Source organism: Lipotes vexillifer, unplaced genomic scaffold, assembly GCF_000442215.2.
Source record: "Lipotes vexillifer unplaced genomic scaffold, Lipotes_vexillifer_v1.1 scaffold3, whole genome shotgun sequence".
Classification (NCBI taxonomy): domain Eukaryota; kingdom Metazoa; phylum Chordata; class Mammalia; order Artiodactyla; family Lipotidae; genus Lipotes; species Lipotes vexillifer.
Genome location: NW_006783631.1, coordinates 2,191,723 through 2,208,384, shown reverse-complemented (window position 1 = coordinate 2,208,384; position 16,662 = coordinate 2,191,723).

Sequence of the window (16,662 nt, the reverse complement as noted above, 5' to 3'; positions counted from 1 at the left end):
AGCTTTTAGTATATTTGCATATGAACATCTACGTGCATTTACTAGGTCCATCTAGGTCAGAGTTCCTCATCCTAAGCACTGTAGACGTTTTGGGCTAGACAGTCTTTGCTGTGGGAGGAGGAGTCTGTTGCTGTAGGATGTTTAGCCGCATCTTTGCCCTCCACCCACTAGATGCCAGCAGCACCTCTCCAGGTGTGACAACGAAAAATGTCTCCAGAAACTGCCAGATGTTTCCTGGGGGTCAAAGCCCCTGAAGTTAAGAACCACTGACTTAGGTATTTCAGACATGTCTCTCTGGCTGGCAGGTCCCCTCTCAAATGTCCTGCTTGACCACAGAAGTCTTAGTCCTACTAGTTTCCCTTCCTACGGCTTCCCAGAGAAAGTTCCTCCACATTAGCATGGCCCCTGCCTTATCTCCTCAGGAATCAGAGAACAGCACTGGAGGCTGGATATGGTTGTTCCAAATCACCATATTGTAGGTGATAAGGTCCCTCCAAGGGTGATTTCCTGAGGAGTTTTCACCCGTCTGGAGTGCCAGCCTCCACCCCTCAGTCCTCACAGCCCAGCCCATTTCTGGGGTGTCTGGCCCTTAGAAAATCCCATCAGAAACAAATGTTCCTCCTAAGGCCTTTCCTTAGTCGCTCCCCTCACCTAGACCATACCAAAACCCAAAGAAGTACCTTCCCTGAAAGCAGAGTTATTTAATCTGCATTGATGCCTGGTGTGAAGCTTTACAAAGCAAGTGTGAAATGAAGACATGTCACTGCATCCTTCCAGCTACCATCCCAACTCCTTTTTGCTCCTAATACAGATGGTTAAATTCCTGAACAAGAATGCTTCTGCATGAACTTGCACTCATACACACACACACACACACACACACACACACACACACACACACACTCACACACACACGAACAAAGAAGTTTTAAGGACAGTATGGTCTAAATCCACATTTGGAGGAATTTTTCTCCCCTAAACGAAGTGTGACCCGTATTTCACATCCAGTGAACATGCTCTTTTATGGAGCCGTGCGGACCAGTTTCCCTCCATGTGGTTCCTGAAATCTCTATTCCAGAAGGGACTGCACCCCTGCCTTGGCATAACCAAAATGCTCAAAGGAACTGCCTGCCGGCCAGGGTGAAATTCAGGTGACCACCTCCAGAGAAAGCAATAGCTGCCTGTGACTTTAAAATAGCCATCTCTCCTCCTCAAACCCACTGCTTGTCTTTATCAAGGTTTTAAAAAGCACAAGGACTAGTCTCAGGCAGGTACCCCACTGTATCTATAGTTAGAAATAAATCTAGAAACGCATCCTCTATACATTAACCTATGTCATAGTGTCATCTGCCTTTATAAAACTATTTTTAGCCACATTTCCTCAATTATGATTTATATTGAAATTTAACAATTAAAGCATATTCCTCTCCTATGCTATGAATGACTATAATTAGTCCTCAGCCACCCAGAGATTTGTGTTCTATCTGGAGTTGAAGAAGGTGGTCTTTTTCTCACCTCACACACAGGAAGGAATTGATCTGGGTTTGGTGTTGGTCCCAGCCTCCCCACTCCTGTGACTTTGCTTTAGAATAAAAGTGGGCAAAAATAATTTTTCCAGATAAGCAACGAGCTTATCCGCAACTCACCATCAAAGTAACGTTAATGATCAGGTGGTGATGGGGAAAAGAAAACATGTTCAAGGAAACATTCAGGCGTGATCGGCGTTTGTTTTTCCACGTGTGGGTGTTGAGGCCAATCTGTTTGCAGGAATGTGGGAGAGATAGTGCCTCAGAGTAATTGTTCCTCCTACAACTCTTAGAGTTTTAATTAGCAGATGGGTTTCATTTTTTCCCCCAGCTACTTTCTTTTCCATGACCAAAGGTAGTTGTTTTTCTGTGCATTCAAACCTCAACCCTTGAAAATCCCTCCAGTCTTACTAAAGCAAAGACCTCTAGCAAAGACTCTTGGCCTACAGGTGAAAGTTCTCCAATGTCAGTGATGATAGTAAAGCCTACCCAAGAGCCTCCAGGACCCTGCGTCAATAGGTTACATCCCAGGGTGGTCCCCTGAACCGAGGGCTCTGCCTAATTCAGTGTTTTCCACGCTCAGTGGTCTCTTCCCACCAGTCAGGGAATTAGCCAGTCTAATTACCTCTGGCTTATCTTCCCACATGTTGCTTCCCAGCATCAGAAGGGGTTAGAAGCAGAATAAGGGAGATGAGAGGGTGCATGGAAGAGAAGGGGTGTCTCAGTGGACTTTTTCTGCATTTTAAGCCGTTCATAGGAAGGCAAAATTGGAAAGCACAGCTGTAATGAGATCTGGAATTATCCACATTCCCCCTGCAGGCTAATTTGCACCCTGAACCCTATCTGAGCTATTGATATAGCCCCAGATCCTGTAACTGAAACATCAGCCTTAGAATGACCAAGAGTTGCAATTTCTAACTCCAGAGGAGCAAAAGAGAGAAGTGCTTAGAAAACAAAATAAATCCAAGATCTCTCTTAATTTGGAGAAGTCAATTAGGAAACACCTCACTGAGAGGAGTACAGATTAGAAAAATCAATCACGACCAGATGATACTCGGTAAATGTAATGTATAGATTTATAGGATGAATACAGAGAGCCATAAAGAAATATCCTACCAATCTGTTGCTTGTTGGTGAATTTTAACTATAAGGTGTTAGAGAAAAGCATTAAATATTTTGAAAAAGGCATGGATTTAAGGACGGATTCTAGGAAAAATTCCTCACTTACTGTCCTGCCTCACACTCTTGGATGAAAACCCCAGTTTGGCCCAAGATCCTTGGGGGCAGAAGGTATTATGATTTCTAGAAGCCTTGGACTTTCATTCCTGCGGGGCAGAAGGTATTATGATTTCTAGAAGCCTTGGACTTTCATACCTGCTGGGGGGAAGGAGGGTGTTCTGAGATGAATTCAGATTCTTGAGCTGCAGGAAAGGCCTCCATGGTTCCTATTTCCCTGATGTGACAACTGGCCGCTAAACGAGCTTCAGAAGTTGGAAGCGGGAATAATACTTTCAAGTCGCCCAGGTCATGCCAGTTGGGCTCACCTCTGCCTCCGCTTCTCCTCCCTGCCTCTATCGTTTTGATCTTTCTCTTTCCTGGAATTTGATTTTCTGCGGGTTGTAAGAGGGAGTCATTATCATACCTGCACCGTGGGCTTTCTTTGAGGTTTATAATTTCAGATTCCAACACATTCCAGGCACACTATTTTAGCTCCAAAATTTGAATTCCTTTTTGGGCTTTACAGAAAGTCTGGTCTCTCGATACTCTTTACTTTAGGCAAAATTAACTTTTACCTTAAAAATAATACCTTTATTGTGCACGGAATTATTTTCCTTCTATGAAAGTTTTCTTTCAGTCTCTAAGGATTACAGAGAAAGCAGAGGACTTTCAAAATTCTCTTTCTTGGTTTTGAGCCCACTTTTCCTTCAACATCTCCAGATACTTTCCAAACGATGACGTGACCAGAGGCTCAGTTTGCCAACTGAGAGGACAATGAAGGGGGACCCTGGAGCCTGACATGCGTGGGTGCAAATCCCAGCTCAACCAGCGGCCAGCAGAGCCCCTCGGTCAGGACACCACTGCTCTGCATGGCCGTCCTCTTGTCTCCTTGCAGCTCGTTGCCCTAATAAGGGAGTGACTATCCTGTCACATCCTGCTCCAAACAAGACCCAGGGTAACACGATGGACCCCTCCCCTTCTTCCCTCTTTTCTATCTCCCCCTTTCTTTCCTCACTTCCTTTTAAGCCCTCAGAGTTGATAATCAGCTCCCCCTTTAGGATCAAAGGACTTGGTCCCCTGGCAGCTGGGGGAGCTGCCACAGAGAGTCCTCCAACCCTGGCTTATTCTGGAATTGCCTCTGCTGAAGGGAGTCCCTGGCCCAGGTTGCAGCCCCTCCCAGGACCGCTCAGCCATGACCAACACAGAGTATAAAGTCTCAGCCCCTCTTTCCAACTTGAGACTCAGAAGGAGCATCTCAGCTTCAGAGCCACCAGTGGGCTTAGCTGTGAATTTTTGGTGACTGTGTCCCAGCTCAGCTTCTCCCTTAGCCCCTGAAGGTGATGTTTTCCCCTGAGCCACACCCCAATAAACCTCCTGCGCACTAATCTCCATCCCAGCATCTGTGTCCTAGGGAAAACCACCTGCAACAGCTGTGATGAGGTAGGATACCAAAGACACAATTTGATGGGTGAGGAAGTGCACATTAAATAGGTTGAGAGCAATACAAGATGAAGGCTAATGAAGGGTCGTTAAGTTACCATTCAAAAAACACATTCACAGGAAAACTTCAATAGGGTGAAAATAGTGAGGGGGGCTTCCTGGAGGAGGTGTTGTAAGTGTTGGGACTTCTTGATGGGTAGGATTTGTAAAGAAGAAAGAACAACACGGGTGCTTTTGACAGAGGGAATCACTCAAGCAATTTGAGACTGAACATCCCTAGTTTGTGAAACAGGAGTTTTAGGAAGGCAAAGCAGACACCATTTGCTGGGGGGTGGAAGGGAGCTAGATATAGGGTTTGGATACGCTAGATTGTGGTTAAATATTAGATTTGGAAGAAATTTGACAGCCAGGCTGTGACATCCAATACCCACAAGCAGTGAGGAGCAACTAGGCTTATTGGAGCAGATGAGGACACAAGGAAGCTTATCTAGGTATTGGTGACACTGATTCATTGTTGGGGCCAGGTGGGCAGAGATTTCATAGTAATGCTTGATGCCAGTTATTGAAAATCACTCCAAATTTTACTTATTTTAACAAAAATCCACTATTTTTTACTTGGTTGTAAATGACAACCTGGATCCAAACTTCACTACATGTGTAGCTGTTTTATCAACCTTTGACTGTTCCATTGCAATTACACTTTCCCCCTCCTGGGATGTTGGCACATAATGTAGGGAGTTTGAGGGAGGTACCAGGGCATGTACTGCCATGATTTTCCCCTCCTGGGTTTGTGTGTTTAGGAGTATTATTGATATTTTGCCAGCAGTTTTTATGACGGGTTAGCATTGGGACTAAATTGGAGGAAGGAAAGCAGGTGAGTGAAAATTCCACTGATGTAAGTGGCGTGTGAAGGGAGCTTGGCATCTGGGCAGGAACAATGTGTAGCATGTAACAACATCTCATTCCTTTTTATGGCTGAATAATATTGGAGTGAAGTGTATAAACCACATTTTGTTTAACCATGTATCTACCGATGGGCACTTAGGTTGTTTCTACCTTTTGGCTATTGTGAATAATGCTGTGATGAACATAGGCATTCCTTTGGGTATGTACCTAGGAGTGGAATTGCTGGGTCATATGGTAACTCTATAGTTAACTTACTGGGGAGCACCCCACTGTTTTCCACAGCAGCTGCACCATTTTACATTCCACCAGCAATGCGTGAGAGTTACAATTTCTCTACGGCCTCACCAACACTTGTTATTTTCCATTTTTTAAAACTATAGACATCCTAGTAGATGTGAAGTGGTATATCATTGTGGTTCATATTTCATTCTTAATTGTAGAAATTATTTTTGCATATTTCTTTTTTCTTACTTTGCAAAAATTTTAATAACCTAGCTCTATATTGATTTTTATTGTAAGCCTTTTAGAAATAGATACACTGGACTTAAGCTGCCTTAAAAGAGCTCACATTTTGCTCTCCATTCAGATTGCTTTTCACTTCCTAGATGATCTTGTCATGGAGGATTTTCTTTCTCTGTTTTTCTTTGTCAAGTCTCTAGTGTTATGCCTCTACGGTCCAGCGGAGATTCTTGTTTCCTGAGCAATCTGACAGTTGAACTTATCTAGTCAAAAGAGCAGTCCTTGCTGTCTCTTTTGAGTAACATTTATATTCTGTTGGCAAGATATGAAACTCCCAGTATCAGGGTGTTCTTTATTGAGGGTGAAATGATACAGGACTATGGAAGTATCTACAACCAGACCCACCCCTTACCCTGCCATGATTGACTTCATGACAAATTCTGAAATCCTCAGACTGTCTTTCTTTAAAAACTTCCCCAGCCAAATACTAGCAATTATTTTCATTAATGACTTTAAGAAGGGCTAATGGCAGTCAATCACAAAGGAAAATAAAACTCTTCTTTCTTTTCCTTATATGTTTTGAACATGAAATAGAGGAAAAGTATAAGGTAATCTTTGGGTATTGTTTCCAAATCTTTAAAAATTATGCCTGCGTGCAAAAAAGCATTTGAGGAATCTATCACCCTTTGAAGATAAAGCACTAGATAAACTCAGAATAGAAGGGAACTTTCTCAACATAATAAAGGATGTAAATGAAAAACCTATAGCTAATATCATGTTCAGTAGTGAAAGTCTGAAACCTAAGATTAAGAACAAGATAAGGATACCCACTTTCATCACTTCTGTTCACCATGTTTATAGCCACAGCAATTAGGCAAGAAAATAAATAAAAGGCATCCAAATTGGAAAGAAGGTACTAAGACATGTCACAGATGACATGATGTTATACGAAGAAAACCCTAAAGATTCCACAAAAAACTGTTAGAGCTAATAAACAAATTCATCAAAGTTGCAGGCTATAACATCAACATGCAAAAATGAATATTTCCATACACAAGCAGTGAGTAACCCAAAAAGGCAATTAAAAACAATTTCATGTACAATATCATTAAAAAGAATAAAACACTTAGGAATAAAATCAACCAAAGAGGTTCAGGACTTGTAAATTAAAACTACAAAATATTGCTGAAAGAAATTTTAAAAGACTTCAAGAAACAGAAAGACATCCTATGTTCACGCATTGGAAGACAATATTGTTAAGACTGAAATACTCCCCAGTGTGATCTATAGATTCAATGTAATCCCTATCAAAATCACAATGGCCTTCTTGCAGCATAAAAAACCTGATCCTAAAATTTATACAGAGTCTCAAGGGACCCCCAATAGCCAAAACAATTGTGTAAAAGAAGAGCAAAGTTGTAGGAATCATAATTCCCAAATTCAAAAGTGACTACAAAGTCACAGTCATCAAAATAGTGTGGAGCTGGCATAAAGACAGACACAATAGATCTCTGGAATAGAGAGTCCACAAATAACCCCATATATTCATGGCCAGTTGATTTTGACATTGATGCCAAGACCATTCAATGGGGGAAAGCACATCCTCTTCAAAAAATGGTGCTGGGACAACTGGATATCCACACATAAAGAAATTATGTTAGACCCTTACCTCACACCATATACAGAAATTAGCTAAAATAGAGCAAAGACCAAAATGTAAGAGCTGCAACTGTAAAATTCTTAGAAGACAACATGGAGGAAAATCTTCATGACATCATTAGTTATCAGAGAAATGAAAATCAAAACCACAGAGATATCACTTCACACTTACTAGGATGGCTACAAGCCACAGTCGGACAATAACCAGTGTCATCGAGAATGTGAGAAATTAGAACCTTCATACACTGCTGTTAAAAATGTAAATGGTGGGCTTCCCTGGTGGTGCAGTGGTTGAGAGTCCGCCTGCCAATGCAGGGGACGCGGGTTCGTGCCCTGGTCCGGGAGGGTCCACATGCCGCGCAGCGGCTGGTCCCATGAGCCATGGCCACTGAGCCTGTGCGTCTGGAGCCTGTGCTCCGCAATGGGAGAGGCCACGGCAGTGACAGGCCCGCGTACCGCAAAAAAAAAAAATGTAAATGGTGCAGACACTTTGGAAAACAGCCTGGCAGTTCCTCAAAAAAGTTACATGAGTTACTATTTGGCCCAACAATTCCACTCCTAGGTATGTTCCCAAGCGAAATGAAAATATGTATCCACACAAAAACTTGTACACAAATGTTCATAGTAGCATTGTTTATAACACCCCCAAACAGAAACAATCCAAATGCCTGTCAATGGACAAATGTTTAAATAAAATGTGGTGCATTCATACAATGGATTATTATTTGGCCATAAAAAGTGATGGAGTACTAGTTCACATGACAACGTGGATAAATCTTGAAAACGTGCTATAAGTGAAAGAAGCCAGGCACAAAAGGGTTCATATTGTATGATTCCATTTATGTGAAAGATAGAGAACAGGCACATTTATAAAAACAGAGAGTAGATTAGTGACTGCCAGTGGCTGGAGGCAGCGGGTAGGGGCTGCTAATTAGTACAGGCTTGCTTTTTGAGGCTGTGGAAATGTTCTAAAATTGATTGTGGTGATGGTTGCACAACTCCCTGAATATGTGAAAAAAAAACTTTCAGTGGGTGAATTGTATGGTACATGAATGGTATAATAATATATATTATATCTCATTAGAGCTACCAAAAAAGGGTTCAAAGGGATTGGACTCCTCTAGCCCTTCCAACCTTGCCCTCACTCGTGGTAGAGTGGGAAAACCTCCAGTTTCAGCTGCTGGTCTCAAATTGGCCCCCTGTTTGTCCTTTTTGGGTTTCTCCTGTTCTTAGATCCATCAGCTGCTACATTATTTCCCACAGTTTCCTCCTGCACTTTGCCAATAGCCAGCAGGTCTGTGGCTGTTTGCTGCTTTGTCCCACCCACCTGTGCTTTGGGATTCAACAGGACACTCTGTAACCTACTTTTTGTTGTAATTATTGTCTGTGGCTTTTTTGTTTTGCTCTCTGGCTGCTCTGTTTTTATGTAACTATTGTCTGTGGTTTTTTGTTTTGCTCTCTGGCTGCTCTGTTTTTATGTGGGGATTCAGAAAAATCAAAACCTTATTCTGTCAGGGTGACCACCGTCTTCCTAGGATCCCTGTAGGAGAGCTTTGTCAAGTACCCCTTTTTGATATGAATTTCAAAGATTCCTCCCCCGAACCTGTTTAATTTGTCTTTTGTCATTTGAGCTTCGTGGATGGGTCACTTGGAGATGAGGAAGTGGGCATTCTGAGGGTGATCCATAGCTGCCCACACTGCACTTTATATGACCTGGGGGTCGCACCTTTCTGATTGATCACTAGGGAATCCATTGAGCCCCTTGTTTTAACAGCCTCGAGGCTCTGTAGCACGCTGGACTTTCCCAGGTTGTTGTTCATATTTTCTCTTGAGCTTCTTCAATAGCGCAATTCAGCCCATCTATTGCTTAGAAAATGTTGCTATGGTAACCTATTCTGGCATGTAAAGCTGTTACTTAGAGTTGAGGGAAATGAAGGTGGACTGAAAAACTGAGTACTCCAACCATTCCACCACCGCTTATTCCCCAAAGGCACCTGTAGGTATTGAATACATTGTTGCACTCTGTCCATCACAGATGCGGAAGGGTTCAATCCAGCTGGCGTTTGCAGAGGACACTTCTCTGAAGCAGAGAATGCTGGTGAATTTAATTCCTTGTCACACTGGCGTTTGCAGAAGAGTCTGTAATGAGACTTCCAGATGTCTAATTTGTGGCCAAAAGATAGCTTGTTTTAAAGCATCTTCAATTCCTGTGGAGTTCTATTAAGATTTAAACTCCAGTTTCCACAGCTGTGAACGTTGTTCCAAGGCTGAATGCAGAAGTCCAGTGTTTTACAGCTTATGTCTTCCAAATGGTTGCCAAGGATCCCGGGAAATGTGCACAGGTACAAAGAAGTCTTTCAACTCGAAATGGGGGAAAGGTGCTATATTAGTTTCCTATGGCTGCTGTAATGAATTACTGCACACTTAATGGTGTAAAACAACACAAATTTATTATCTTACAATAATCGGAAGTCCAAAGCGGACTTCCCTGAACTAAAGTCAAAGTGTCAGCAGAGCCTTTTGGAGGCTCCAGGGAGAATGTTTCCTTGCTTTTCCAGCTTCTAGTGTCTGCCTGCATTCCTTGACTCACAGCCCTTCCTCTGTCTTCAAAGCTGGCTGGGTAGTATCTTCAAATCTCTCCCTGACTCTCTGATCTCTGTTCCTGTTGTCACATCACCTTCTTTGAGTCTGACTCTCTTGCCTTTCTCTTATAAGGACCCCTGTGATCACAGTGCGCCCATTTGGGTAATCCAGGAAAACTTTCCATCTCAAGATTATCACTTAATCACATCCACAAAGTCCCTTTTGTCACGTAAGGTGGTGTTTTCATGGTTTCTGGGGATTAGGACATGGGCATTATTGGAGGGGGCATTATTTTGGCTGCCACAGATCCCAACATATCCGAGGTACGCCTGCTCTAACCAGAACCTGGTCTTTTCACCTGGGTCCCTATGGAGCTGAAAACCTCCAGGCTCTGGTGCCAGGGGAGCTAGAATGTCACCTTACACTTCAAAGCCAAGGATGCCCGGGGATGCTGTTAGGAAACAGACACTTCTTAAGTTTCACGTAGAGTGGGGAAAACATCAAACAGGAAAGTGTCCTGTTTAAATCAACTCACCTGCCAGCCTTCTCTGAGGCTTTGCTTCTTCAACTACCCTCACTTTCTCTCTTCCATCTTCAATTTCTCGCTCCTTTGCCCAAGGATATGTTTAAGCCTCTTCTATCCTAAAAAAAGCAAACAGCATTACCTTCCCAGGACACTACAGCGGCTCTTGACCTAGGCAAGGTGGCAGTTCAAGAACGTTTATTTAACAGGAAATCAGTGCTCATTACACAGGACACCGTGTAGCTGCTGTACAGGAATCTTGACTGCCCTCTGTCTTTGTGTCCACCTACAAATGCTTCCTACCCTTCTCCAAATACAGAGCCCTGGCTCACCTGCTATTCCCCACCACACATCACTCCGCACCATCCTCTCATGCAGCCCTGCCCGGGTTTCCACCATTTTCGCTTGGCACGAGCAGTTCCCACCACCTGGAATATCTTCCAGTCCTTGCTATTCTTCTTTACCCAAGAGATCTCTCCCCACCCTCCTGCCTCTGGTCAATGCTCGCGTCATCCATGAAGCCCCAGGCAGCATTAGCGGCCCATCCTCAGGGCTCACATGAGGCTCTGCTCATGATGGATTTACTTCCAAGTGTCTCCTCCTCCAGTGGACCACGAGCTCCTTATGAGTAGGGATGGAGATGCCCCCCTCTGTTGCTGCCGCGTCTAGCACAGCGCCTCATACAAAGTAGTTACTCAGTACAGTTCTCATGGGTGACGGAATGACTCCCAATGTCCTGCCGCGGGTTCTCTATGACTCTGGTCCTCCTTGCCTCTCAGAATCCCGCTGAATTCGCAACAATGACTTGCTCCGAAGTCCCCCTTCTTCCCCAGAAATCAGCACCTCTTCCTGATTTCTTTTCTGTTCAATCCCTATTTATTAAACTCTTAACTCTCTGTGCTAGACACAAGGGGTACAAAGATAAATAAGACCCAGAGCCATGCCCTCAAGGAGGGTCTAGGTCAGGGTTTCCCATTCTTGATGCCACTGACATTTGGGGCTGGATAATTCTCTGCTGTGAGGGCCTGTCCTGTGCACTGTAGTGTGTTCAGCAACATCTCTGGCCTCTGTCTGATAAGCGCTGGCAGCATCCTTCTCCCAATCATGGCGATCAAAAACGTCTGCAGACACTGTCAAATGTCCCCTGTGAGACAGAACTGACCTCCGTTGAGAACCGCTGGTGTACATGCAGAGACATCAAGAAACAGAGAGAAAAATTTCCAAATGAGGTAGATGTAAGCACAAAGTCCAAAAATGATCTGTAAGAAAATTAAATTGGAGACTTGGAAAACACTTGTGTGTACACTGATGAACTGGCCAAGAATCTAAAGCTTCGTCACATGAAATAATTAAAAGGCAACACAAGACAGCATTTTCATAATGGGAGACGAGGGGGTTAAAACTCGTTCAGTCCTTGCTATGCAGAAGCTGCTTTGCATCTGTTGATTCATTTCATTCTCACGACAATCCTGCGAGGCAGGGATGGTTTTCCACTAGTTAGAGGAGGAAAGTGAGCTAACGAGTTAAGGTTACGTGCCCAAGGCGACACCTCGGCTCCTTTGTATTTGCTAACGGCACCACATTCCTCTCCGCGCCCCGTTTTTGTGGTCAGCACACCGTCTTCTTCGAGCCACTCCAGTGTCACCCCCGAATCCATCAGTGTCATGTCTGGAGGACTGCAGCATCACAATGTCTCATCTCTGTTCTTGTTTCCTTCTCTAATTCCCAGCTTGCCCCACCTCCAGTTTCACCCTGGTCCTCTCCACCCTAAACATTAGCCGGCATGAATCCTAATGCACAATCTGACATTGCACCCGCTTTCTTTCCGCTGCGAACTAAAGTCCAAGCTTCACGGCTTGGCTTTCTAGCCTCCTTTCTCTGAGTTCCACCCAGGTTCCTAGTCTCGTCTCTCACTGCCTCCTAAAGTACACGTCCTGCTCTGCTGATAGCAGCTAGTATATCTGAAGTGCTTATATTGGTTCATAGAATCCTTACAGCAGCCCAGTGAGGTGGACAGTGCTGTTCTTGTTTTACCCAAGCTGCTTCATTTTTGCCTTTGCTCAGGCTGTTCACATCGTTGCCTGGACACCTGGTTCCTCCCTTGTGTCACCCCCTTTGCTCCAGGTGAAGCCTCCTGCAAGACTCCACTCTGACGTCACACCTTCCCAAAGCTGCTATCATTTAACCCTAGGAGATGGTTATTTTCTCTGTATAGTACATTGTCCCTGTATTTATGTCATATCCCTCTCACAGTAAGCGTCTAGAATGGCATCAGAACCACCCTTACACTCCTAGGGTTCTACCTTTGGTAGATGCTCAAATACACGTTATCTGAACAAAGTTGAGGCCCACTGCTCATGTGGTTTCTGACCTTTAAAATTTTTCCTCTATCACAGCCGCCCTGGTAGCCCTATTGACCGGAGCATCAGGGCTACGAGGCACGCCTCCTGAGCCCTCGGCCAGCATCGCCTGCCCTGTCAGAGCTCAGGGGCTGTGTGTCCCGTCTGCATCTGGGGACACCCGCGCCAGCCCTGAGCAGGGTGGAGCCTGGCGAGCGGGCACCCCTGCTCTCCCCCTACTCGTCCCGCCCCCTTTCCTCTAGCCTGGGGCCAGGGGAAGGAGCCCCCTATGGGGCCAACAAAAGGAAGACCAATCAACCCCCGGATTCTGCGCAGAGGGGCCGCGGGAGCGCAGACGCAGCTGCAGACGCCGGTCGCTCCCGCTCGGCTGCCACGCCCCCTGCTGGCGAGATGCGGAATCACAGAAAGCGTACGACACTTCCCGGGCTTTATTGGCCTACGTCTGAAACTGTGATGTTTTGATGGTGGGAAGCGGGTGTGAGAAAGAAGGGAAGTCCAAGAAAACATTGTTTTGTTTCTGACCCACCCTATCCCTTTTCTGATGTTCGCGGTAGTAGCCTCAATAGCTGTCATTTCCAAGAGCTGACTCGGCTCCATTCGGTGCTAAAGTTTTCCCTTGCTCTACTGCGTTTAATCCTGCGGATGCCGTCACTTCCTCCCTTTCTGTGGATGAGGAAACTGAGGCACAGAAAGGGAAGTCGCTGTTCAAAGCCTCGCGGTCAGTGGTGGAGTCGGGATTCACACAGGTTGTGACTCCAGAAGCTGCGGCCCTGGAAGGTTCGATGAGGGCAGCCCAGTCCGTTCCCAGCGCCAATGCTCCACACGAGGCTCTGAGAAATGCGAAGGCCCCACGTTCTCCCGTCCCGCAGGCCCCCAGATCCAGAGCAGTACTCCATGATCTTTCCCTGGAGGTGGCGAACTTGCCGCTTGTTCCTCTTTTGATGCATCCTTGCCTCAAGGATGTTTGCACGTTTCAAGTCCTGGCTTTGCTCCACATTAGCCATTTTCCCTGTGTAGGAGGCAGGAGTCTGCGCGGGGAGAGCCTGGATGGTGGGAAGCAACCTGGACTTTCTACCCTCTCCCAACAGAGGGAGAGAGAGAAACCAAATCTGAGAGTCACTGAGTGTTGGAGGGGCCTTAGAGGTTATTTCGTTAGGTTCTTTCTTATAAGCAACAAAGAACCACTCAATGATCTAAACTGAAAGGAATTAATTGAAATGACAGTGGGTGGCTGGAGACCCCGGCTTGGAGAAGAGGCAGAAATAGGGGCAGGTCGATAATGGGCAGGACCACAGCCAAAGTCACGTCCCACAGTCAATCTGGCGTTAAGTCCTGCTGCTCCCTGGATGCCACAGCTGGAGCCACCTCTGCTCCTGACGCAGCTGTCTCTGGAAGATGGATGAGGAATCCGCCATTTGCTTCTGCTCCTTTTTTAGTACCTGATTCAGCATTCTGATGCCTTCAGGTTACACCTAGGTCATAGCCCTTCTGACTGCAGGGGAGGCTTTTTGCTTTCCAGTGGGAAGTGATCCTGCCCACACACCAGGACTTACATGGCTCGGTCTCTGAACCCAGGAAGGAGATTAGATGCTGGGCAGCCCCACAAACCAAAAATGTCCACTACAGTGGTCATCTAGTTAAAATTTGTTTGCATCCCCTCCCCTCCCCCTGCCTTAAATTACAGATGAGATGCTGAGTCCTAGAGGGGAGAATGGCTTTCTTAATGACATCTCCTGTGCTACCACCAACCAACTGGATCCCAGTTGAATGGAGCACTGTTGGGGGATCTCAAGGCTTTGGCTGGCTGGGGGAGGAATGGGGGCGAAGGTTGTTGTGCTGTCCTGCACTGTGCTTTCCCACATCAGGCATTTCAAACAAAGGCACAGCTGTTTCTTGCTGGAAAGCCTGAGTCTTAGGTGTCTCTTCTGGCCACCCTGCCTTGTGGATGGCTAAACACACTAACGCCATTTCCTGTGTCTGGCAATTTTACTTTACAGGGTGAGAACATTACAAGGTTTAGCAAGAGGCTGTCTGTGTTTGTACTCTAGACTGGATGTTCCCACACCTAGCTGTGCTGAGAACCATCCAGATTCCTCTGCCTTGCTAAAGGCCTATATGGGCAATCTCCTGGGCATGGGCAAGAAAAATCTTAAAAAAAAAAAAAAAAATCTCGGGGTTTTTTGTGTGGCACATTTCTTGTGTGGCATTTGGGAACTCAATTCCCAGAACAGAAGCCTGTCTTCCATAGGTAGAGAAGGTTCCGACAGCTCTTTATCAGCTGAAGTCCACCTGAACCCAAGGATGCAGAATGTCCAGGCTTAGAAATAGCTGGGACATTTCTCTATGTATCTGCGTGTCTCGTGACATGGAAAACAATATTACAATTGCTTATGACACCTATCTTCTCTAGACCTACCAGGCTCTTAAGAGGAGCTCAGCCACATGCATCTGTGTCCTCTGCAATTCCTGGCACCTAGCAGGCTCTCGATTCACGAACATTTAGCATTATCCAAAGTCATTGTTCCCTCCACCAAACACCCAATACAAATCAGCCTTGAAAACTGCATGAATCAACTTGACAGTTGCCTTAGGAAGGTACTGCAGGATTGGAGCACTTCCCAAAACCTGGGTCTGATCAGAATTCCAGGGGACCTGGACTGTCAGAAATCCTTGGCCCGTTCTCCAAAAGGCCCAAGATAGCTCAGGCTTTTCAGTGAGTCCTTGTACCCGATTCCGTTGGGCAGCAGGCCTTTTGTGTAGGATTTAGGTGTTAATAAAGACAGCTAACAGGTACTTCATACTGTCCCAGCACCTTACATGTTAGCGCATTCAATTCTTACCACCTTACAAAGTAGGTCTTATTACTTTCTTTGTTCTACTCATTTAACAGGCCCAGAAAACAGGCAGCGCTAGAATTTGAACCCAGGCATTCTGGTTCCAAAGCACTCATTTTGTAACCACTATGTTTTTTTTTTCTTAATATAAGTTTATTTTTGGCTGTGTTGGGTCTTCATTGCTGCACGCGGACTTTCTCTAGTTGCGGCGGGCGGGGTCTACTCTTGTTTGCGGTGCGCGGGCTTCTCACTGCGGTGGCTTCTCTTGTTGTGGAGCACGGGCTCTAGGTGCACGGGCTCAGTAGTTGTGGCGCACGGGCTTAGCTGCTCCACGGCATGTGGGATCTTCCCGGACCAGGGCTTGAACCCATGTCCCCTGCATTGGCAGGCCGATTCTTAACCGCTGCACCACCAGGGAAGTCCCACCACTACGTATATTTGAATAAACAAGATTGTTTTTTTGGATATCCCAAATTCAGCTTTAACCTGGGCAGCTAAGACCAAAATAAACTTAGAAATAGCAATGACACACCTGCAGCCCAGAGGACCCAAAGGTCTCTACTTGCTGGCAGTGATCTGCTTGGCTTCCAGTCCACGCTGCCTGGCCTTCCTGGCTGAAGCCACTTACTCCCATTTGTCAAGTTAGTGGCCAGACATGCCACCAGCAGCTGTGTTCTTAGCACAGGAACCTAAGGAGGCCTTCTCTTTGTGCAAACGAACCTTGTAGGTGGTGCTGCACTGACCTCGTTATCTGATTCTAGTGACCGCTCCCTCACATTTGAATCCTGGCCAGGTCGGTCAAATCTGGTTGTCTGGATGTCCCTAGGCTGGACCGGCCTGCCAGCAGAATTTCACATAGGACTCCCAGCAAGTCCTGAAGTAAGCCGTTATCATAGTAAGAACAATCTTTCCACCTTCTGTTTATATACTTTTCTCACAAATGACACAACAGGCACTAGACACACTGAGACAAGGAGAGCCAGTGTGGGGCACACAGGCATCCAGAACTCAAAACCAGGCAGACCAGGCAAGGTTAAAGCATATTAATAAATGAGATATGATGTTGATGTAATTATTTAATGACAGGAAAATAATGTTATGAAACAAGATGGTTACAAATAGTGGGTAAGGATGACTTACTACACCTTTGATAA